The sequence below is a fragment of the Gorilla gorilla genome, chromosome 4 (assembly GCF_029281585.2).
Source record: "Gorilla gorilla gorilla isolate KB3781 chromosome 4, NHGRI_mGorGor1-v2.1_pri, whole genome shotgun sequence".
Lineage (NCBI taxonomy): Eukaryota > Metazoa > Chordata > Mammalia > Primates > Hominidae > Gorilla > Gorilla gorilla.
The window spans coordinates 179,836,899-179,860,422 of NC_073228.2; the positions used below are offsets into that span (position 1 = coordinate 179,836,899).

The following is a 23,524-nucleotide window of genomic DNA, read 5'->3' on the forward strand; positions in this document are numbered from 1 at the left end:
TGACCCTATATGAAAATGCACATCTATACAAAGGAATGAAGAACACCAGAATCGATAACTGCACAGATGAATATATGACTGTTTTCTTATTTAAAAATCTGTAAAAGAGACTGGGCACGGTGGCTCATGCCTATAATCCCAGCACTTTGGGAGGCCAAGGCAGGTGGATCACCTGAGGTCAGGAGATTGAGACCAGCCTGGCCAACATAGTGAAACCCTGCCTCTACTGAAAAAAAAAAAAATTAGCTGGGCGTGGTGGCACGTCTGTAATCCCAGCTACTCAGGAGGCTGAGACAGGAGAGTCACTTGAATCTGGGAGGCGGAGGTTGCAGTGAGCCGAGATCACACCATTGCACTCTAGCTTGGGTGACAAGAGTGAAACTCTACGTCAAAAAACATAATAATAATAACAGCAAAAGACAGATGAATGTAAACAAAAATAATAATAATGCCATATAGTGTTTGTAACATGAATAAGACGATACAGCTTAAAGTCTGAGAGAGAAGAAATAGAAATAGAACACAGTAAGGTTCTTATACAGGAGATGGTATAACATCACTTGCAGATAGACCGATAAGCTGAAGAAGTATATAATAAACCCTAAGGCAACCACTAAAAGAACAAGAGAAATAGTTATAGCTAATGTCAACAAAGGAGATCAAATGAAAACATTAAAAATATTCAATTAATCCAAACGAAGTTAGACCAAGAGAAAACATAGAACAACTAACAGATGGAGCCAATAGACAACATGTTGCAGGGTTTGTAGACTCAATCCTAACTATATGAATAATCACATCAAATGTAAATAGTCTGAATATCCTAATTAAAAAACAGAGATTGGGCTGGGCTTAGTGGCCTGTAATCCCAGCACTTTGGGAGGCAGAGGAGGGCGGATCACCTGAGGTCAGGAGTTCGAGACCAGCCTGGCCAACATGATGAAACCCCATCTCTACTAAAAAAAATACAAAAATTAGCCGGGCGTGGTGGTGGGTGCCTGCAATCTCAGCTACTCAGGAGGCTGAGGCAACAGAATTGCTTGAACCAGGGAGGCAGCGGTTGCAGTGAGCCAAGATCACACCATTGCACTCCAGCCTGGACAACAGAATGAGACTCCATCTCAGAATAAATAAACAAAAGCAGAGATTGATTTTAAGATTTGATTTTAAAAAGTAAGACCCAATTTTATATTCCCTACAATAAATGCACTTCAAATATACCTATCAAAATCAAACAGTGGAAAAAGATATACCACGCTAACACTCATCAAGAAGAGTGGCTATTGTAACACCAGACAATGTAAACTTTAGAGCAAGAAATATTACCAGGGATAAATAAGGTCATCTGATGATGATAAAGGGGTCAATTAATCAAGAGAATGTAACAATCCCAAATATTTACACATCTGTGAAAGTTGGTCATACAAATTGGGTTATTCTTGTCATACCCAACTAAAACAGAGTCAAGAGGCCAGAGAAATAAAAGCAATCAGGGCACATAACATTGCTCCAAGAATGAATTCTCTGCAAGCCTAGCTGTTGTAAACTGAAGCCAGTTTATCTAATTAGCTGTTAAAATAACCTGGTACAACTCTAAAACTAGTTTGACCCACCGCCATCACTCACCAATCAGAACTTGCCAGCTCCCCGGAACCTTACCAGTGACAATGTACTTTCTTGCAAAACAATACGTAACATTTCTCTTTTTCATAACACCTCTAATCTTCTCTTTGTTCTTCAGACATACCAAAACCCACCTGGTCTGTGTGTATGCCCCAACTGCAATTCTTGCTTCCAAAATAAAACATTTTAAATTTAGAGATTCATCCCTTTATTTTATCTGACTTCAACACATCTAATAACAGAGCTTCAAAATATATGAAGAAAAATCTAATAGAACAGCACAGAGGACACATTTATAATTATAACAAGATTTCAATCTCCCTCTCCCAATCTTCCAGAGATTTCATTGTCTTCCAGATAATGAGTAGGATATAGTATAGTTGAACAGCATTATCAACCAACTTAACCTGACATTTATAGAATACTCCACCCCAACACAACAGAATACACATTCTTTCCAACTGCATAAGAAACTTTTACCAAAATATCCATGAGTATGAACTCATGGATATTTACTGTATACTCTGGGTTATAATCCAATACTACTCTCTTTATTCTGCTGCTCCAGTTGTTCCAGCTTTGACCATTGGGAGCTCTTTCAGTCGGCTCCTGTCATGTAACCCCATCAAATACGGTTTTCCTTCTTCAGTACTTCCTTACTTTCTGGTGCTACAAGATGTTCCAGGCTCATCTTGTGTATTTCCTGCCTCAGTCCTAAAATCAGCCACTTCAAGGAGCTCTAGATTGTTTTACTGAAGAATGGTTTTAAAAACCAAGATCTGGGTACTAGGTGTGCTAACTGCTATTGAAGCAAACAATCAATTTTGAGAAAGGTGCAAAGGTAATTCAGTGGAGAAAGCAATCTTTTCAACAAATTGTGCTAAAACAACTGGATATCCATATGCAAAAAAAAATGAGGCTGGGTACAGTATCTCATGTCTGTAATCCCAGCACTTTGGGAGGCCCAGGTTGAAGGACTGCTTGAGCCCAAGAGTGTGAGACCAGCCAGGGCAACATAGTAAGACTCCATCTTAAAAAAAATTTTTTTTTACTAATTAGCCAGACTGGAGTGCAGTGGCACAATCTCGGCTCACTGCAACCTCCATCTCCCAGGTTCCAGCAGTTCTTGTGCCTCAGCCTTCCAAGTAGCTGGAGTTACAGGTGCCCGCCACCATGCCTAGCTAATTTTTGTATGCTGAGCCTATTTTCAAACAGGTCATCTTTTAGCTGCTCTGAACTTCATGTTTATTGTGTTGCTGGTCAAAAATTACTGGTTTGGGCTCCTTGAATAAATGGCTGATTCTAGGCCTGAGGCAGGGAAAGCGTAAGATGAGCCTGGGGCATCTCGTAGTGTAAGAAAGTAAGAAAGCACTAAAAAAACCAACAGGCCAGGTGCAGTGGCTCATGCCTGTAATCCCAGCACTCTGGGAGGCCGAGGCGGGCAGATCACCTGAGGTCAGGAGTTCAAGACCAGCGTGGCCAACATGGCGAAACCCCATCTCTACTAAAAATACAAAAATTAGCTGGGCGTGGTGATGGGTGCCTGTAATCCCAGTTACTTGAGAGGCTGAGGCAGGAGAATCACTTGAACCTGGGAGGCGGAGGTTGCAGTGAGCCAAGATTGCACCACTGCACTCCAGCCTGGGAGACAGACTGAGACTCTGTCTCAAAGAAAAAAAAGAAAAAAACCAACAATGAAGAAACAGAAACCAGAACAGAGGATGGGTACATGTCAAAGAGATACAGCAGCCAATGTAAAAAAGCTACCAATGGTCAAAACTGGAACAATTCAAGCAATAAACAGAGTAGTATGAGTAGTATGAGGGGCTTTAAAAAGTTCATGGAAAAAACGCAATTGAAAGATAAAAATTAGGGCTGGGCACAGTGGCTCACGCCTGTAATCCCAGCACTTTGGGAGGCAGAGGTGGGCGGAATACCTGAGGTTAAGAGCTCGAGACAAGCCTGATCAACACGGAGAAACCCCCTCTGTACTAAAAATACAGAATTAGCCAGGCGTGGTGGCACGTGCCTGTAATCCCAGCTACTTGAGAGGCTGAGGCAGGAGAGTGGCTTAAACCCAGGAGGCAGAGGTTGCAGTGAGCCAAGATTGCACCATTGCACTCCAGCCTGGACAACAAGAGCAAAACTCCGTCTCAAAAAAAAAAAAAAGTAAGAAAGGTAAAAATTAAAAATACAAACTTTATTTCTTAACAGACGCTCCATCAAGTTCAAGACACTTTTATAAGTGATGATGCCAGCCATTTAGTCCATCCCTAAAGAACTGAGGGTCCTGGGAATTCAACTGTGATAACGTAGCATTTTTTACGTTATTAATGGAAGAAAAAATGGGTGCCCTTTAAAGATTTTTGTAAGATTAGAAAACAAAAAAATAGAAGGAGCCAAATGAGAACTGTAAGGTGAATGCCTAATGATTTCCAATAGAAACATTTGCAAGGCCAGGTGCAGTGGCTCATGCCTGTGATCCCAGCACTTTGGGAGGCTGAGGTGGATGGATGACCTGAGGTCGGGAGTTCAAGACTAGCCTGACTAACATGGAGAAACCCTGACTCTACCAAAAATACAAAATTAGCCGAGCATGGTGGCACATGTCTGTAATCCCAGCTACTCAGGAGGCTGAGGCAGAAGAATTACTTGAACCTGGGAGTCGGAGGTTGTGGTGAGCCAAGAGTGCGCCATTGCACAAGAGCGAAACTTGCAAAATTGCCCTTGTTTGATGAGAGGAATGAGCAGGAGCATTGTTGCGGTGGAGAAGGACTCTATGGTTAAGCTTTCCTGGGCTAAAGCTTTTTTTTTTTTTTTTCTTTTTTTTTTTTTTTTTTTTTTAGCTTTCTGCTAAAGCTTTGGCCAATTTTCTGAAAACACTCTCATAATAAGCACATTATTGTTCATTGGCCCTCCAGAAAGTCAACAAGCAAAATGCCTTGAGTATCTCCAAAAACCAGTTGCCATGATCTTTGCTCTTGACTGGTCTGCTTTTGCTGTGACTAGACCCCTTCCGCCGCTTGGTAGCCATTGCTTTGATTGTGCTTTGTCTTCAGGATTGTACTGGTGAAGCCATGTTCCATCTCCGGTTACATGTCTTCGAAGAAATGCTTCAGGATCTTCATCCCACTTGTCTAAAATTTCCATGGAAATCTCTGCTCTTGTCTGCAGCTGATCAGGGTGCAATGGTTTTGGCACTCATCGAGTAGAAAGTTTTCTTAACTTTTTCAGTCAGAATTGTGTAAGCTGAAACAGTTGAGATATCTATGGTGCTGGCTATTGCTTTTGCTGTTAATTGCCAGTCCTCTTCTATTAAGGCAAGACCAAGATGAATTTTTTTCTTGCAAATTGATGCAGATAGTCTGCCACTGCAAGCTTCATTTTAAACATCATCTCATCTCCTCCCTTCTTAAAACAATGTATCCATTTGTAAACTGCTAATTTCTTTGGGGCATTGTCCTCATAAACGTTTCAAAAAGCATCAATGATTTCACCATTCTTCCACCCAAGCTTCAATTTGATGTTTCTGTTCCACTAATTTAATGTTTGTCCCTGTTTCAAATTTAGCAGAATTTATGTTTTTCTGATAGGGGCTCTTTTCAAACTGACGTCTTATCCTTCCTAGTGCCTCAAACTAGATTCTGTTCAGACATGTTATAACATGTTAGTATGAGTTTATTTTGATGCGAAAAAATGCTTGAAATCCGTGTATAGTTTTTTTCATAATATTAATACATACTTTCCATGAACTTTTTGAAGACCTTCACATCGGATTATAACCCAAAGTATGAAATAAATATAAGCGAGTCCATACTGATGAAAACAGATGATTAAATAAATCAGTGTGGGAGAAGAAACAAATTTTCCTTACAGAAGAATTCCAAGTAATATCTGTGAACACTTTTCCCACCCCCAAACCCACCCACCAGAAGGTGAAGCTTAATCCTCTCCTCCCACTTGAGGATGGGCTGGACTTAGTGACTTGCTTCCAACGAACAAAGTATAGAATATGGGAAAAAACAAACTTTATGGTGGAAAAGCCTGGGAAACATTACCCTAAACAAGTGAGGAAGGTTAACATTATCAGTGATAAGTCATGCTGATAATCACGTACCTCTGGTATGATAAAAATATTTCACCTCTCTGAGGTTCTTCCCCCAAAACCATAATGGTAGTTAACGGAGTCAAGGACGTGCTATCCCCAAATATGCTTAATCGGTATATTGATTATTTTGAATGAAAAACATTGGAGAAATTGTAGCTTCAGAAAGGGCTAGCTGACCTGTCTCTCCCTGCATGCAGCCAGCCATAAAGATTCCTCCCAGTGACATGGCAAGAAAATAGTCCCTTATCACCAGAGACTGAAAATTAGGGCTGCAATGAACCTGAAAAATAAACTTCCTGAAACAACCCTTACTTTCTTATTTATTTATTTATTTATTTTAGACGGAGTCTCGCTCTGTCAGCAGGCTGGAGTGCAGTGGTGAGATCTCGGCTCACTGCAACCTCCCCCTCTGATTCTGCAATCTGATTCTGAACATAAAGCAAGCCCAGACTCTGCTAAGTGATTTTCCCCTGTGGTCTGTGTAGCCTGCTACCTCCCTGAGCTGTAGTGGGATGTCCAGGGGTAAAGAGAATGAGACAGGAGTTGGCGAGTTCCTCTTGCTTGGCATCACCAGTGACTCAGGGAAGCAGCAGGCCCTCTTCTGGCTCTTCCTGTGTATGCACTTAGTCACTGAGGCTGGAAACACACCCATCATCCTGGGCATCGGCTCCAACCCTCGCCTGCACACCCCCACGTACTTCTTCACCCATCTCTCCTTTGTCAACATCTGCTTCATCACCAACCTGATCCCCAAGCTCCTGGTCAACCATGTGGCAGGAACAGGGATGATCTCTTTTTTTTTTTTGAGACTGTCTTGCTCTGTCACCCAGGCTGGAGTGCAGTGGCCCGATCTCAGCTCACTGCAAGCTCCGCCTCCCGGGTTCACGCCATTCTCCTGCCACAGCCTCCCAAGTAGATGGGACTACAGGTGCCTGCCACCGTGCCTGGCTAACTTTTTTTTTTTTTGTATTTTTAGTAGAGACGGGGTTTCACCGTGTTAGCCAGGATGGTCTCCATCTCCTGACCTCATGATCTGCCCAACTCGGCCTCCCAAAGTGCTGGGATTACAGGTGTGAGCCACCTCGCCCGGCCTATGGACGATCTCTTATCCCCAGTGCCTGACTCAGATGTACTTCCTCATCTCCTTTGCCAAAGTGGACACCTTTCTGCTGGCCATCATGGCACTGGACCACTATGTGGCCATCTGCAGCGCCCTGCAGTACTGCTCCATCATCACCCCCGGCTCTGTCAGGGGCTGGCCGTGCTAGCGTGAGTAGGCTCCAGCCTCATCTCCCTGGTCCACACGGTCACCATGAGCAGACTGGCCTTCTGCTCCTCCGCCCAGATTTCACACTTCTACTGTGACGCCTACCTGCTCATGAAGATTGCCTGCTCACATACATGTCAATCAGCATGTGTTCCTGGGGGCTGTGGTCCTGTTCCTGGCTCCCTGTGCGCTCATCTTGGTCTCCTACATCCGCATTGCTGCAGCCATCCTCCGGATTCCATCTCCTACAAGAAGGCGCAAGGCATGTTCCATATGTAGCTCCCACCTGTCTCTGGTCACCCTGTTCTATGGAACTGTCCTGGGGATCTGCATATGACCCCCAGACTCCTTCTCAGCCCAGGACACCATAGCAACCATCATGTACACTGTGGTGACCTCTATGCTAAACCCCTTCATCTACAGTCTGATGAACAAGGAGGTCCAGGAGGCCGTGAGAAGGCTCTTCAGTAGGGGCTCACACCCATCGTGGTGCTGGTGAGTGCTGGGCCGATGTCTGGGGAGGTTCAAGATAGGAGGAAACAGAACCCGACTCTGGACGTCACCTCAACACCACTTCCTTCCACACACCAATTTAGACTATTTTTAGAGAAGGGAAAAAAAAACTGAAAGTGGGAGAAGAATTAGAAGAGAATTTTACTATTATTAGAAGAGATATGCCTATCTCTAGGAATCTAAATCAGCTGCAGGTAACAGAAAATCCCAATTACATCTATTTAAACAAGACGGGTTTATTTTTGTCTTCCATAATGACAATTCCAGAATGGGAAGTCCAACGCCAGAAACATGGCTCCTTCTAGATCCCTCCTCCTCCAGCCATAGAGTGAGGCTTTCATCCCTGTGTTTCCAAAATGGCTGCTGGGGATCCCACCATCTTGTCCTGTCTCAGTGGAAGGATGAGGAGAGGAAGGGCAAAAGAAGTTTATCACTTTCCAGGGATTTCCCAGAATCACCACTCAGCATCTTCTTTTCACATCTCAATGGCCACCTGCCTGCCACGCAGGCTGGGAAAGGTTGTTGTCATATGTTGCTGTTGTTTGTTCACTTGTTTGTTAGGGTTAGATACATCGCCACTTCCAATAAAATATAGATTATCTTAGAAAGGATGAGAAGGAAGTGGATAATGGACAAACAAAGGGAAGAAATGCAATACCTGACTTATTTTGCCACATTCACAGATGTGAGGTCATATTGTTATTTTAGGAGTTTTGTACATGGATTCCCTCTGGACTGATTGTGTATTAGGAGACAAACCAGACGGGTTTCCACACTCCTGAGGCTACAGAATCTGAAGACAAATCCCGCAGTTCTCCCAAACATCAGAGTGAGGTTCCTTCTGGTGGAGACAAGCAGTGTGAGAAAAAGTGATGGGCAGATTTAGTGGCATTAACTTTTTGTGAGACTATAATTTTTTTAAGGAGGAGTAGATTTTATTTGAGATTTGTTTTTCCTCTGTGGGAACCTCTGTGTTTTGTTTGTTTGTGACAGAGTTTCACTCTTGTTGCCCAGGCTGGAGTGCAGTGGCACGATCTTGGCTCACCACAACCTCTGCCTCATGGGTTCAAGTGATTCTCCTGCCTCAGCCTCCCAAGTAGCTGGGATTACAGGTGCACGCCACCATGCCCGGCTAATTTTTGTGCTTTTAGTAGAGACCAGGTTTCACCATGTTGTCCAGGCTGGTTGCAAACTCCTGATCTCAGATAATCTGCCTGCCTTGGCCTCCCAAAGTGCTGGGATTATAGGCATGAGCCACCGCGCCCAGCCCCTCTGTGGGAACTTAATATGGGGGAAAACTTATACTGTTAAAATTTTGCACATTGTACTATTGATATAAACTGCTCTTAAAATAAAGCACCAAAATACCCCAAATGTAATAAAGGAGACAATGAAGCATATAGTAAAATAGCAAATATTTCACAAGGCTTTGTGGAACATATATTTCTAGGTCCAATATCAAGGGCTAAATCAATACAATTTGTAAAAAATCAGCTGCAAGAGACTTTTTAATTGCTATGCTTTCTTAGTCTGATGTTTTGACATCGAGGACCTCTATAATGGGAGAGGGACTGTGCCTCTGAGAGTTAGGTAATTCCTAGAGATAGCAAACAACTCAACCAGGGTGGTGCCTTTGACATGCGAGCTCATCATTCCAGAACCCAGATCACTCCCAGCTCCTCACTCTGGGCCAACACTCCCGTTCCATAATCATCCCAGGTCCAGGTATCAGGCCACTAGGTACAGATCCTATGCCCAGAGCTCACTGAAATTACTCAAACCAGCCAATCCTAAACCTGTGTAGCCTGCCTCTCCCATTCCTAACTGCAGAAACCATAACAAAGGATCTTCCTCATGTTTTCTTCTTGCTTCCTCTACCTCCTGACCAACGCTAGTACTTCCCATGTGGCCCACCGTGGCATGCTGTGCCTCCTGTTTCTAGCAATCTGTGATATAAAAACTTCTTCCTTCAAGGCAGTCATTTCTGTGTCTGTGTGTCTTACCATACCTGATTAAAACAAACCCCGGGAACATGTTTATCCCGATGTGATTGTTTGTTTGTTTTTGTATTTTTGGTAGAGACAGAGTTTCACCATGTTAGCCAGGCAGGTCTCGAACTCCTGACTTCAAGTGATCTGCCCACCTCGGCCTCCCAAAGTGCTGGGATTACAGGCGTGAGCCACCTCACCCAGCCCTGATGTGATAGTTTTATAATTGAGAATATCCAGTATGCTTGGAGTGGTGAAGCAGGCACTTAAGGTGTGAATCAAAGGTTAATCAAACTGTGATTGATGGTGATACAAACAGGAGACAGGGAAATACTGGGTAGAAGAGGGTGGCTCCCTGGCAAAGGCCCCACCCCTCCAGCCTGAAGACCTGCAGCCCTAAGTGAGGACAGGCATTTCTGTTTTCATGCCCAAAAAGTTGCCTTTTGGCCCTCCATGCCCCCCACCCTGTGCCCATATAAACCCAAGACCTTAGGGGGTACAGACAGAAGGGGCTGAATGTCAAGAGGAGCAGAGGAACAGACCAGCAAACACCAGCAGACCAGCAATGGTGGAATGACACAGCAGAGAAAGGGAGAAGAGGACATCTAGACACTGAGGGGAGTTCAGCCGCGGATGGTCGGGCTGACTCTAGGGGAAGACCACCTTCTCACTCCATCCCCACTTCCAGCTCCCCATCTGTCGCACTGAGAGCCACCTCTGCCACACAGTAAAACCGTACACTCATCCTTTCAGCCCACGTGTGATCTGATTTTTCTGGTACACTGGGCAAGAACTCAGGCTGTCACACTGGCCCACTGCCCTTGCAAAAAGGCAGAGGGTTTATTGAGCTGATTAACACAAGCCGTCTGCAGATGGCAAAGCTGAAAGAACACACTGTAACACATGTCCACGTGGGCTTCAGGAGTCGTAGACACCCCACCCTAGGCACCGCCATGGGGCCGGAGCCCAAAAGCACTCCCCACAGCCTCTGCATCTGCCCGTCTGCATGCTCCCCCTACGGGCTGGAGCAGCCATACTCCTGCTGCTATGTCCTGCCAGGGGGATAAGGGACCTCTCCACTTTCAATGGGAGAGTAAACTGGGACAAACTTTCTGAAAGAAAATGTAGCAATTTTTACCAAAGCCAAAAAAACCTGGCTCAACAAATCATATTTTAGGAATTTATCATTAAAGAAACATAACAAGTTGTTACGACGTTCATTATACGATATTGATAATAATAAAAAGAAAAGATTTAGATGTCCATTGCTTTGGGAAGTGTTAAATAAATTATTATTTTGTTCTTAAAAATCATGACAATCTATACTTACTAACATGGAAAGATGTCAAAGATACACTCAGTTTTTTAAAAAAGCAAGTAAAAGGACAAAATAAACGACTCTGTACACATAATCATGCACAGAAAAATGTTAATAGTTATATATAAAATCTTAAGGATGAGTATCTCTTAGCGAAGGGTAATTTTCATATAAAGTTTTTGCATCCAAATATTTTAAGGGAGTGTTTTTTCTCTTATAATCAGAAAAAAAGCAGTTTTATTTATTTAAAAACTACAAAAATACTGAGGGTAGTACACAGAAGCCTGTCACTTACATGTTCCTTCCAGTTTGCCTGACTGAGGAGGAAGGCCCAGCGGTGATAGACGATGGAGCAGCACGTTGGTGGTAGGCTTGAGGAAGTAGTTCTACAGGGCAAGCCAGAATGGAGAGAGGGATATCATGCAAAAGGGCAGAGTAGGGAGCTCCAGGGTCAGCACCCCCACCAAAGCAATGACTGACCTTGAAAGAGCAAATGGAATCAATGATTTTGGAATCCTGGAACCTGATTGGACCCTTGGAACAACCAGTGGAGTGCTTCACGAAGGGGGAGGCTACTGCGCTTTGGTACGAGAGCAGCATGCATAATCAGCTACCACCCCTCCTCCCACCATTTCTCAGCCCCACTGGAGGGTCAGGCTGCTGCCAGATCAGAAAGCCGGGACCTTGTCTTGCAAATCTGGAGATTGTATAATACGTATTGGGTGATCTGAATAGTATTCTGAGGGACCAAAGCAGACATCAGCCTTGGTTTCATCCCACTTCGCTACAGTAGCTTCTCGCTTCTCCAAACCCTTAAAGAGATAAAGCCCCTTTTTGTCGCCTTTTTGGAGCCAGGCATTTAAGGGACTCTCATCAGTTGATGCAAGTGGAGGGCTCACTTCGTTTCTTTCCTTTTTCTCAGGAATTACTGTCCTTTACCGTTTGATGCCCAGTGTCCTAAAACCATCAACTCATATATTTTGTCCATTTTCAGCCAGAAGATAAGTTCACTGTTACTCCATTCTAGCCAGAAGTGGACGTCCAATTAATTTTTATTTTTTTGAGACAGAATCTCACTTTGTTGCCCAAGCTGGAGTGCAATAGCGTGATCTCAGCTCACTGAAACCTCTGCCTCCTGGCTTCAAGTGATTCTCCTGCCTTGGCCTCCCAAGTAGCTGAAACTACAGGCACACGCCATCACGCCCAGCTAATTTTTGTGTGTGTGTGTATATATATACACACACACATATATTTTAGAGGAGATGGGGTTTCACCATGTTGGCCATGCTGGTCTCAAACTCCTGACCTCAAGTCATCCACCGGCCTTGGCCTCCCAAAGTGCTGGGACTACAGGCATGAGCCACCACGCCCGGCCTAGATAATTTATTTTTGACAAAGACCTCAATGCAATTAATTGAGGAAAAGGGCAGTCATTGCAACAAATGGTGCTGGAACAACTGGATTTCCACATGCGGAAAAAGTAAACTTCAATCCCTATCTCATGTCATACACGAACATTACCTCAAAATGGAACACATGTAAGGGGCAAAACTGTAAAGGTTCTATAAGAAAACAAAGGAGAAAATCTTTACAACCTTAGTGGGTGTAAAGGTTTCCTAAATAGGACACATAACTTGTAACTATCAAAGAACAAAGTGATAAATTGGACTCTATCAAAATTAAAATTTTCTTTTCACCAAAAGATATCCTTGGCCTGGCATGGTGGCTCACACCTGTAATCCCAGCACTTTGCGAGGCCAAGATGGGTGGATCACCTGAGGTCAGGAGTTCAAGACCAGCTTGGCCAACATGGTGAAACCCTGTCTCTACTTAAAATACAGAAATTAGCCGGGCGTGGTGGCAGGTGCCTCTAATTCCAGCTACTCAGGAGGCCGAGGCAGGAGAATTGCTTGAACCCGGGAGGCGGAGGTTGCAGGGTTGCAGTGAGCCAAGATCGCGCCATTGCACTCTTGTCCTGGGGGACAAGAGTGAGACTTCGTCTGGAAATTAAAAAAAAAAAAAAGATATCCTTAAGAAAATGAAAAGGCAAAAGCAAGCCACAGACCAGGAGAATGAATACGAGTATATATATATATATATATATATATATATATATACAATATAAAAATTGTTTATATAATGTATTCTGGGAGGATTTTTACCTAGAATATATAAACAATTCACACAAATATTTAAGACAAACAATGTAATAAAAATGGGCAAAGGACTCCTTGTGATTTGGGTCAGGGCAGACTAGCTGTGATTCAGGTCCCTGAAGGACATGAAGCTATGCCAACACTGGACATACATAGCGCCTGCTCACAGTGAATGATTGCTAGTAAAAGTTCATAAACAACATGAAATATTCAGTAACAGTGCACATGCACCTGCTAATGTATACAATCCAAACAGGCATTTCAGAGTGCTTCTCATCTGTGATGCCCAGAAAAGACAAATAAATTTGTCAAGAAAAAGCTAAGGGAAGTTAACTATAAGTAAATCTGCCCAAAAGGCAGTTTAAGTTCATAGACTGTCATGAGGTTCAATGAAGTTGAATTGATGGCTAGGGAAACAGAAAGCCACAGCTCTAATTGGGGCCTCCAGCATCAGCAAACTCCTGACTCTCTTTAGACAGGCTGAAACCCTTTGCTGTCAACTAACCCACATTTGTAGAAATATTTGGCATTGATTTGTTTTTTTTTTTTTTTTTTTGAGATGGAGTCTCATGCTGTCGCCCAGGCTGGAGTGCAGTGGTGTGATCTCAGCCCACTGCAACCTCCACCTTCCAGGTTCAAGCAATTCTTCTGCATCAGCCTCCCAAGTAGCTGGGATTACAGGTGTATGCCACCAAGCCCAGCTAATTTCTGTAATTTTTTTTAGTAGAGATGGGGTTTCACCATGCTAGGCAGGCTGGTCTTGAACTCCTGACCTTAGGTAATCCACCCTCCTTGGCCTCCCAAAGTGCTGGGATTACAGGAGTGAGCCACCGCACCCAGCCTGGAATTGATATTATTTTGATATTATATTCTGGGATCCATGGAGTAGCAAGCTGAGTTCCAAACTGATCCCACAGTTCATCCGATTAGTGGGTGAGATCAGATAGTGACCAGAGGTGGAAATCATGCAATCTTTGATGATAAGAGGACAAAGAATTATTGCCTCATTAGTACAGTGTAAAGGCTATATCATGGGCCGGGCAAGGTGCTAATCCCAGCACTTTGGGAGGCCAAGGCGGGTGGATCACCTGAGGTCAGGAGTTGGAGACCAGCCTGGCCAACATGGCGAAACCCCATCTCTACTAAAAATATAAAAATTAGCCAGGCATTGTGGTGGGCGCCTGTAATCCCAGTTACCCGGGAGGCTGAGGTGGGAGAATTGCTTGAGCTTGGGAGGCGAAGGTTGCAGTGAGACAAGATCACACCACTGTACTCCAACTTGGGTGACAGAGCAAGACTCCATTTCGAAAAAAAAAAAAAAAAAAGAAAAGGATGGGGGGCAACCACAAGGTGGTTCCGATCACGCTTGGGCTCATCCCCATGTGAAAGCCTCGGAGAGTGGCACCTGGCAACTACATCTCACCCCCATCATTCCCACCCTGCAATGTGCAAGCCCAAAGGACCAGGCATGTGGACGAAGAGGAAGGAGGGCAGGAGGCCTAGGACACCATTGCGTGGTGTGCTATATATGAAATGGCCGGGTCCTCTCTAATCTCCAATCCACTAGGAGAAGCACCCAAGAACTCTCCATGCAGGGCATGCAAGAGAGAAGAGCAGATGTCTGCCAGCTGCACACAGTGCTGGGTGGACGGCAGAATGGCCTGACTCAAACAGCTGCTCAGTGTGATGTGACCCTGGCACCACGGGTGGGAACGTGGCAAAGGTGCCTGAGCTTCTGTGGATGGCAGTAACCTGAACAGCCCAGCAAGAAGTCTGGCGAAGTTGGCTGGAATATAACCAATGATCTGTGCTGCCATGTAAGGAAAAATGTTGCTGATGCAAACTAAAAAAAGAAAAGCTTTCCTGAAGTAGTAATTAAAATAGGCTTTTGAGAGACTATAAAAATATTGACTGGGTATTTTAACAATATGAACCAGCGAGATGTGAACATAACTTTGTTCTTTTCGGACTGGGGAGAGTTGTGCTTCCAGATCTGGAAACATCCTACTTTATTACTGGATCAACATGGAGTGTGAGAAAAGAGTGAGACCAAAGAGAATCTCAAATTTCTGACCCGAGTAGCTGAAAGGACAGAGTTGTCATTAACTGAGATTTTTTTTTTAAAGTAAGCCAACACCAGGCGTGGTGGCTCATGCCTGTAATTATTCTAGCACTTTGGGAGGCCGAGGCAGGCGCATCACAAGGTCAGGAGATCGAGACCATCCCAGCCAACATGGTGAAACCCTGTTTCTGCTAAAAAATACAAAAATTATCTGGATGTGGTGGCGCGTGCCTGCAGTCCCAGCTACTAGGGAGGCCGAAGCAGGAGAATCGCTTGAACCTGGGAAGCAGAGCTTGCAGTGAGCCGAGATCGTGCCCCTGCACTCCAGCCTGGTGACAGAGCGAGACTCTGTCTCAGAAAAACAAAAACAAAAACAAACAAAAAAAAGTAAGCCAACACCAAGTCCTGTCCTAATGTCAACAGGACTTTGGGTGATACTGACATGTCAGTGTTGGTTATTCAGTTGTAACAAATGTACCTCTTTATTTCTTTTTCTTCCTCCCTTCCTTCCTTCCCTATCCTTCCTCCCTCTTTTCTCCTTCTTTTTCTTTCTCTTTTTCCTTCCTTCCTTTCTTTCTCTTTTCCTTTCTTTCTTTTCCTTCCCTTTCCTTCTCTTTCTTTCTCTTTATTTCTTTTCTCCCTCTCTCTTTTTATTTTTCCTGGGTCTTGCTCTGTCACCCAGCCTGCAGTACAGTGATTTGATCACTGCTCTCGAAGCTTTGATCTCCCAGGCTCAAGCAATCCTCCCACTGCAGCCTCCTGAGTACCTGGGACTACAAGCGCATGCGGTCTCGCCATTTGGCCCAGGCTGGTTTCCAATTCCTGGGCTCAAGTGAGCCTCCCGCCGTCGGCATCCCAGAGTGCTGGGATTACAGGCATGAGCCACAGCACCTGGCCACTCAAATGTACTAATCTTGCAGGATGTTAACGGGTAGGCTGTGAGTGTGTGGGACAAGGGGCTATGAGAACTCTCTGTACTTCTGGCTCCATTTTCCTGTAAACCTAAAAACAGCTCTAAAAAATACAATCTTTTTTTTAAATATGGGTAAAACTGATTTGGGAGATAAGACAAAATATCCTATTTTAAAAACATGTTAATTTTGAGATACCTAAAAGACACACTTGCTGAAGTATGAAAGTGATCGAGGAAATGGGGAGATGTGAGTCAAAGGACACAAAATAGCAGACACGTGGGATGAACGAGTCTAGACATCTAATGTACAACATGAGGGCTAAGGTTAATACAATTGTAATGTACTAGGGATTTGTGTTCGATAGATTCTAGCTGCTCGTCACAAAAAAGTAACTACGTGAGATGATAGATATGTTAATCAGCTTCATTACAGTAACTGCTGTACTAGCTATATGTATCCCATAATATGTTGTAATCCTCAAGTGCACACAATAGCATTTATTTTTAGAAAACAAGTGATACTATACTCTGGTTTGATATGTTATTTCTGTCAATTAATACTACATTTTGCATGTTAAGCACTGTCATACTATTAGATAACACTGCTTACAAAAATACTATGGATACTATCAAATTATTTTGACCCAAACAATGACCTTTCTTTTTTTTCTTTTGAAACAGAGTCCCCCTCTGTCACCCAGACTGGAACGAGTGATGTGATCTCAGCTCACTGCAACCTCTGCCTTTGAGCTCAAGTGATTCTCCTGCCTCAGCCTCGTGAGTAGCTGGGACTACACGCATGTGCCACCACACCTGGCTAATTTTTTTTTTTAATTCTTTTTAAATTTTTGAGGTGGACTCTCGCTCTGTTGCCCAGGCAGGCTAGAGTACAGAGTACGGTGGCGCAATCTCGGCTCACTGCAACCTCCGCCTCCCAGGTTCAAGCGATTCTCCTGCCTCAGCCTACTGAGTAGCTGGGATTACAGGTGCACATCACCATGCCTGGCTAATTTTTGTATTTTTAGTAGAGACAGGGTTTTACCATGTTAGCCAGGCTGGTCTCTAACTCCTGGCCTCAAGTAATCCTCCCACCTCGGCCTCCCAAAGTGCTGGGATTACAGACCTGAGGCACTGCACCTGGCCACAATGACCTAATTATTTAAGGAATAAGTGGGATGTTAATGGCCCATTTTATAATTCAAATCCTGGTGATCATGAGTATATTAACTTATATTCTTTTCTATATTTAAAAAAATAAGCAGTGTGTTATTACACTATAGTTTTGCAAGATGTTGCCATTGCAGAAGCTGGGTGAAGCATACATAGGATGTCTTTGATTATTTATTATACCAGCATGTGAACCAACAATTATCTCAAAAATCAAAGTTTAATTAAAAAAAAATTAACCAAAGATCAAGGGGATAGATGATAGGGATACGAAATGAGTTAACAAAATCCTTTATCCATCTCTGTAAAACAATTTGACCTTGGGTTAGTTAGCTTACTACCGCAGTTCCCCTACCTACCAAGAAAGCATGTCAACTATGTTCCTAAAGCAACTTATTTATAGTTCCGGTTGCCTTGGTAACCTGCTAAAAACACTCATCAGTTTCACTACTAGGCAACACTGCTTATGACAAACCTGACTCCTGATTGGTAAACTGTATCTGAACTTGGCAAGCCCCTTGCAGGAACACTGAAAACCACACTCACTATATTCATAGGTTATTATAAGATAGTGGGTCTGGTAGGGCTTAGGGCTTCAAAGCCAGCGTGAGTTCTTCTTACCTGAGCTGTCATTTGACACATCAGAAGAAACAGCTGCTGAATACCTGTGCGTGCTTTTTTTGTTTTTGTTCTTGAGACAGAGTCTCACCCTGTCACCTAGGCTGGAGCACAGTGGAGGGATCTTGGCTCACTGCAACCTCCGCCTACTAGGTTCAAGCGATTCTCCTGCCTCAGCCTCCCGAGTAGCTGGCATTACAGGTGTATGCCACCACACCTGGCTAATTTTTGTATTTTTAGTGTAGGCAGGGTTTCACCATGTGGACCAGGCTGGTCTCAAACTTCTGACCTCAGGTGATCCACCCACCTCGGCCTCCCAAAGTGCTGGGATTACCGGTGTAAGACACTGCGCTTAGCTGCTTTTCTTTGTTTGTTTTTTAATTTAGATTTTCCTTTTTTGGAATCAGGGTCTCTCTCCATCACCCAGGCTGGAGTATAGTGGCACAATCATGGCTCACTGCAGCCTCCAACGGCTGGACTCAAGCAATCCTCCCACCTCAGCCTCCTGCATAGCTGGGACTACAGACACACACCACCCCCACCACATCCAGCTAATTTTTAGGGGGGTGTGTGTGGTTTTTTTTTTTTTTTTTTTTAAGAGACAGGTTCTCACTATGTTGCCCAGGCTGGTCCTGAGCTCCTAGGCTCAAGTGATCCTCCCTCTTCAGCCCCCCAGAGTGCTGGGATTACAGGTGTGATCCACAAGCCCAGCCTGTATGTGCTTCTTAAAAGACTACTCTCACTGATGGACAATGTCTGACACAGACAATCTCACATGCTGTGCTCCCTGCATTTAATCCAAACATCATTGAAGCAATGTAATAGTGTGAGGCAATGTAGTAGGTGAAGCTGTGGCTGCTGAGCCAGAAGATATTTCTGAACACTTGGTCAGGAGGATGATCACCCAAAAGTTACACCTATCTAATCTTTGAAGCTCTAATCCATCATCTAAGCTCTTCATGTTAAGATCCATGGATATGTTTATTAACCATATGTATTAACCTCTCCTTCTTGGGACAGAAAACGTTTACCTCAACTTAAAGATTGTTGCTCAGATTTGTCCTTCTGTGTGGGTCATAGCTAGCTGCCTGGTGTCTGGAAGCCTTGGGAACACCCTGGCTCTGTTCCTCCAACACAGAATCATGCGCTTTGTGAATGTGCTGCTTTAGGCATTCAGCTGCAGGGTAAAACTTTAAAGGTTAACCTGAAATATTTGCAGAGAATATTCTGTGGTAGCAAGACATTAACATAACACACTTTGCTGCTACTTGGTCTGTGCTAAACAAGCTATTGCTACTTGGTGTTTGTTAATGAAAGGAGCTCTTAAGACTCTTATGAATTTGTCCTGCTTAAAATACATTATATTGGGCTGGGCGTGGTGGCTCACGCCTGTAATCCCAGCACTTTGGGAGGCCACGGTGGGCAGATCATGGGGTCAGGAGGTTGAGACCATCCTGGCTAAAATGGTGAAACCCCATCTCTACTAAAAATACAAAAAATTAGCCGGGCATGGTGGCACGCACCTATAGTCCCAGCTACTAGGGAGGCTGAGGCAGGAGAATTGCTTGAACCCGGGAGGCAGAGGTTGCAGTGAGCTGAGATGGCACCACTGCACTGCAGCCTGGGCAACAGAGTGAGACTCCGTCTCAGAAGAAAAAAGAATCATATCATCTCAAACAGGCAGCGAAGATTGAAATGTTGCCACCCATAGGATTCTTCATTGGAGGTGACTAAGACCAGCATAAGTCCGTGTTATTTGCACCACTAAGTCATATTTCTCAGACTGATGTATTGCCAAACCAAGAAATGGAAAGTATTAAGATAATGTCAATAATAATGTGAATGAGAATAGAGTAAGTGTGGACCACTTGTTAGAACTGGCTCGATTACAAACGTGTTGCTCAAACCTAATAGCTTTAGTCTTCTTCAATAAGATTAGATTTGGATTTCAATTAGTGTTACTAACTGGCATGGGTATAATGATATGGTGAACCTGTAATATGATTACAGGTTCAGGTCGTTATTTGTTATATTATTAGACAATTTCTGTTAAATGTCATATAAGAAAAGTGTAAAGGATGATTGCAGAATCGGAACCGTGGGATGAAGCGGAACGTGACACACTGAGGTCTTGCTGGCGGTAGAGCAATTTGCTCCCAACTGGGACCATCTGAAGGCACAAGGCTGTGCCCCAGCTCAGGTCCACAGCTAAACATTGAGAAACATATCAGCAGAATGCAGAGCCTCTCCTCCGGTAAATTACTTGAGATGAAAGTTCTTAACCAACATGAAATAACTGAACTGAGTTTGATAAAATTCAGCTGGGCCTTTCAGGGGCCTTTCCCACCAGTAGAACCCTCATTTGGGAAAAGTAAATTTGCCAGGAGAAAGTTAAGAGAGGCTACGTTGAGTTAACTTGAACAAGCGGCTAAGGGACAGTTTAAGTTTATACGGCAACTAGAGGTTTAATGAAATTTAATTTACAGCTGGGAGAATAAGAAATTGCTCTGTCTACTTGGGGACATCCAGCATCACTGCAGTTCTCGACTGTCTTCAGACCTGCTTGTATCCTTTCCTACCAAATAAGCATGTTTCACAGAGACTTCTAAGACTGAGATGTTAATTTGCAAGAGACTTGAGCAGACATTTTGCAAAGGAATATACACAAATGGCCCGTAAACACATGAAAAGGTGCTCAACGTCATCTGTCTTCCGGGAAATGCAAATTAAAACTACAATGAGATACCACTATATAGTCAGGCTAAAATGAAAAAGATGCCACTAGCAAGTGCTGGTGAGTATATGAGCAGTCAGAACTCTCATACACTGCTCTTGGGGGTGTACAGTGATACAACCACCTTGGAAAACTATAGCAGTTTGGAATAGAGTTAAACATCACCTACTGCTATGGACAGAATGTTTGTGTCCCCTCCTAAGTTCATATCTTGAAGCCCCAACTTCCACTGTGATGGTTTTGGAGACAGGGCTTTTGGGAGATAATTAGGGTTAAAGGAGGTCATGAAGATGGGGCCCTTGCAATGGGATTAGCATCCTTATAAAAACAGACTCCAGAGAACTTGCCCTCTCTCTTCCTGTGTTGTAATTTCTTTCTAATGTGGTCTTGAGGCATCTCTTTCTGGAGAGTGGCTACAAACAATAACCCTGCCCTCACAGGGCACCAAGCATGTTGCTCATAAAAGGAATGTTTACAGTTTACCTTTCACAGGATCCTTCTTGATCCTGGCAGGTGGCCTCATGCCCAAGTGCTCAACCTGTGACAGATGTCCCTTTCACAGGAAGCTTGTATATAGAGGACGATGCCCTTGTAGCTGTTGTCTGACCTGTGTTCAATTCATTCCTACCAAGACAGCCACTCTCTAGGGCAGCCCTGATGAGGAGGGTTGGGTTCGGGTGTGTCAGTCAGGTGAGACACAGTGTGTGCAATAAAACACATGAAATAGCAGGAGTAGTTGATTACTCACAGATCCCAGAGAGAGGAGGGCACCATGCCTCGCAGGGCCAGCAGGAAGTGGGGAGCCATTCAGAATAGCCACGTTTAGCCAGCAGGTGGGGACTGAAAGAGAGAGGACCTCTAGGACTAAAGCCTTTATTGGGGTCCAGGGTGTGACCCCAGCAAGTTTCCCATAGGAAGCTCTAATTGATTGTTTAGAGCAAGCAGGCACGAGCTCCAGGTGGTCATGCTGTGACTGGGAAGTGGGCACTGTGGTGTATCTGGGCAGACCACGTAGGGTGAGGGGTCAGAGGGTGAGTCAAGTACGTTGTATCCAGCTCCCCTCCAGGGAGGTGGTGCCTGGGAGGTGGCTGTACATGGCAGATATCTGAGTTGACCACTTTGAGGAACTGGAAGGAGTTAAAGAACTGGAAATGGTGTTAAGGGTAATTATGCCATGCTTCTGGTATGAGAAAGTCCAACTTAAATTCAAAACGGGGGCCGGGCATGGTGGTTCATGACTATAATCCCAGCACTTTGGGAGGCTAAGGTGGATGGATCACTTGAGGTCAGGAGTTCGACACCAGCCTGGCCAACATGGTGAAACCCTATCTCTACTAAAAATGTAAAAATTAGCCACGCGTGGTGGTGCATGCTTGTAATCCCAGCTACTCGGGAGGCTGAGGCAGAATTGCTTGAACTCGGGAGGCAGAGGTTGTAGTGTGCCAATATCACGCCACTGACTTCCAGTGTAGGTGACAGAGTGAGACTCTGTCTCAAAAAACAACAACAACAAAAATGGATTCCATGGCAACATAAAATTGTAGGAATTCACTACACCATGCACCTACACAAAGAAGTAATCACAGGTACACACATAGGGAGACAACTTGTAGGCACAAACCAAGAGAAGAGGCCTCAGAATGAAATCCACCTTGCCAGCACCTTGACCTTGGACTGCCCAGACCAGAACTGTGAGAAATTTCTGTTAAGTTCCCTAGTCTATGGCATTCTGCTATGGCCACACAAGCAGACCAATATACCTAACTAACAACCATCAATTCTGTCTTCGGTATTTGTCCACAGGAGATGAAATCCATGTCCACTACAAGACTTGTACACTAATGTTCACAGCAGCCTTACTCACAATAACTTCAAAACAATGGAATTATCCATCAATGGTAACTGGAGAAACAAATTGTCTGTGTGTGCAGTGCAATACTCCACAGCAATGACAATGGAACTACTGCTACGCAGGGCAGCACACATGAATCTCATGAGTGATATAATTTCATGAAAGATGCCAGATGCAAATAAAGCACAGACTATATGATTCCATTCGTAGGAAGTTTTAAAACTGGTGACATTAACCTATAGGGGAAGAAGTCGGTCACTGATTCAAGAAGTACCTTCTTGGAGAGCACCGATGTCCCCACAGAGAGCCACCAAGAGTCACCAACCAAAAAAAATAGAGATGGATGGAAAGCCCCCAAGCTGCAGGGTTCTTCCCACACAGAACCAGAACGCAAAGGAAATGTGTGGACACCACAGAAAAGAAACCAACACCAGGACAGGGGCCGGGAGGAGGAGGAACAAGGGTTCCGAGCGGGAATCAGTCCTCCAGGGAAGGTCGGGGATCGCACGCAGTGGCCGTGCTGCGAACACTCTCCCCAACCCCCACCACTGGACAGATTGGTTTGAAGATGTTGAAAGAACTTTTCTTAAGACAAAGAGAATGATCTGCAGGTTTCAAAGTCAATGGCATCACATATTTCAACATCGTCCAGAAAACAGCCTCTCCTGGTAAATCCTGTCTCTGGTTATTCCTCACAGACTCAGCCCAGCTCCTGGGCAACATCAAAGTCAGCTTCCCCTGGGAACCCAGTGAGTGTCTGCTCCCATCTTCTCCTTAATGAACAGCCAGTCTGTAGGCTTTAAATATAGTCTGCCACTATCTGTTTAAATTGTTGTGTACATTCACACACACACACGTGCACACATGCACACAACAGCTTCTGTCAGCTTGCAGGGACATCCATTTTGTAAGCAATGCAAATTAAAGCTGTGATCCAATCTGGGTGAACCTCCTCCTCCCCGACTTAGAATCGAAGCAGAGTGTACTGCGGCGGGGAGCTGGGGGACGACGACGCAACCTTTGAAGACCTGCCTCTAAAAAGAGTCAAGTCTTGTCTGTATCAGCAGAACTTAAAATTAAAAGGCAAGAGCCACAGCTCTCACCAGCTCTTTAAAAGGTTAAAATTGGCTGGGTGCAGGCTGGGTGTGGTAGCTCACGCCTGTAATCTCAGCACTTTGGGAGGCCGAGGCGGGCGGATCACGAGG

The 23,524-nt window shown here is 44.3% G+C and overlaps 1 pseudogene; it reads left to right on the forward strand.

Moving 5' to 3' along the window:
• The first annotated feature begins 6,243 nt into the window (after positions 1 to 6,243).
• On the forward strand, positions 6,244 to 22,885 carry LOC101132187 (olfactory receptor 1D2-like; annotated as a pseudogene).
• The last annotated feature ends 639 nt before the right edge of the window (positions 22,886 to 23,524 follow it).